At 41.4% G+C, this 2114-nt stretch overlaps 1 pseudogene across 1 annotated transcript; it reads left to right on the forward strand.

The window, feature by feature from the left end:
- The first annotated feature begins 806 nt into the window (after positions 1–806).
- LOC309859161 (protein S100-A10 pseudogene) lies at positions 807–1308 on the forward strand (annotated as a pseudogene). Its single transcript has one exon. The product of its transcript is annotated as a protein S100-A10 pseudogene (transcript).
- The last annotated feature ends 806 nt before the right edge of the window (positions 1309–2114 follow it).

Here is a 2114-nt window from a genome sequence, read left to right on the forward strand (position 1 = left end):
TGTTTTTAGTCACTACGTTAGCAGCAATTTGTTACAACAGCCATAGAAAACTAACGTAGGGGATAAAATATTAATTTTTGAGTTACTCCTTGCTAATCATTTAAATAATTTTTAAACTGTAATTGGTGTTAGGCACACTTGTCAATAACATAGGCATGGTGCCTTTCTTCTTAGAGCTCCCAGCCTAGTATGGCAACGATGCTAACATCCACTATTTCCATAACTTTATAAAAGTTCATGTTGTATTTGTTGGTTAGGTTTCTCTTTCTCAGTATGATTTTCTTTTCATTAAGAAGTCATTTCTTATTTAAGCCATCAAACATTTCACATGTACTACGTAGAAGGTATGGCAAATGGATATTAGGGAAATAGATTTTTTTCAAGAAATTTCCAATCCATTAACTGGAAAAAGTCAAAAGTATACAACTAATGGTACAAGGCAGTATATGATTTTTGGTAGAAGAGATGGGGCCTGGAAGCAGAACTGAGGACTCCTTGATTCTCCCTCAGTTGGCAACTCTGTTCTAGATAGCTACCACATTGTCCTTTGACTTGCAGGAGAGGAATGCCTATTGCCTATAGACCTAGTGTCTCCTCTATCTCTGCTTGCTTATCCAAACTACACTCAAATCTCCCCATGTCCCTTTCAGTGTGGACTTACTCTAGAGGCAGGTCAAGGTTGTACCAGTTGCTAATATTGACCTGATAATTTTTTACCACACACACAAGGGAAGGAAATTCTTTTAAAAGCAAACCACTCGGTCCCTGCTTTGCCTCGGGCCAAGGTTTCAACAGACCTCACCAAAATGCCGTCTCAAACGGAACATGCCATGGAAACCATGATGTTCACGTTTCACAAGTTTGCTGGTGAGAAAGGCTACTTAACAAAAGAGGACCTGTGAGTACTCATGGAAAAGGAGTTCCCTGGATTTTTGGAAAATCAGAAAGACCCTCTGGCCGTGGACAAAATAATGAAGGACCTCAACCAGTGCCGAGATGGCAAAGTGGGCTTCCAGAGCTGCTTCTCGCTAATCGCAGGGCTCACCATTGCATGCAATGACTATTTTGTAGTAGACATGAAGCAGAAAGGAAAGAAATAGGCGATACTGAGCACCATTCCTGCCCAATGAGAGTTCTCCCAAAGGGTCTCTTAAAGAATCTGTCCCATAGCTTCCCCCTGTATAAAGGATTCCATTGGCAGTTGGGGACCCTCAGAAAATGTACAAATAAAATCCAACCCCCATTTGAGAAGCAGAGAAAGAAAAGTCAGATACGTTTTTGATTTTTATATTGTTTGCATCCTCTTGCCCTCAATAAACAAATTCCTTTTTTTAGTTAAAAAAAAAAAAAAAAGCAAACCACTCACCTCATTTTTATCCCTCCAGCTAAATATCTCCCTCCTGTGCTCCGTCAGCAGTGGGGTTCAGTTGTGTGTCATTGCTTTATTGTATGCTTGGACCTTGCCAGGATCTAAATGGGTGGAGAAGGGCCTTGAGCTCTCCCAGAAGTCAGAGTATGCACAGCTAGCGATGCTAAGTGCCTCAAGAGACTCCTGGAATTTCTGGGTATGAATGGATCCCAGGAGAGGAATGCATCAGGAGGTCAATGGGCCACAGACTCTTTCATGGAGGAAGGGAACCATCTATGCCTCAAAGGATAGGGATGATTTGATAGAGCAGAGAGTGGGGAGTGTTGTCCAACCAGGAGTCCAGAGTGAACAAAGCAGAAGAGTGGGACTCTAGTGTTTAGGGTACAGATGCTATGCTATTTTGACCTGACTTTGTAAATGCGATTTCAGTTGTCTGATTTGAGTCTTTCTCAAAATATTAGCTGGTATTTATAGGATAGGGTGGCAGTTGAGGTTCTTAGATGGAGTAAAATGATGATGCTGAGAAATCGGGGAAGCTTAGGACATGGATTTTTTTCTAAATCCTTTTTAATTGGAAGCCCCCGAGGAAACAGTGGTCTCTGGCCCTATGTTTACCTGCAGATTAAATGAAACAGAAGTTACTTGGTAATTTCTCTTGTCCTTGGTTCAAAAAGCCTACTTCAGAGAGGAGTGTAAGGAACAGTCAACAAGATGGTGAGGACGGTTGTAGTTTCCTACCTTTTCA

Source organism: Mustela nivalis, assembly GCF_964662115.1.
Source record: "Mustela nivalis genome assembly, chromosome: 1".
Taxonomy (NCBI): domain Eukaryota; kingdom Metazoa; phylum Chordata; class Mammalia; order Carnivora; family Mustelidae; genus Mustela; species Mustela nivalis.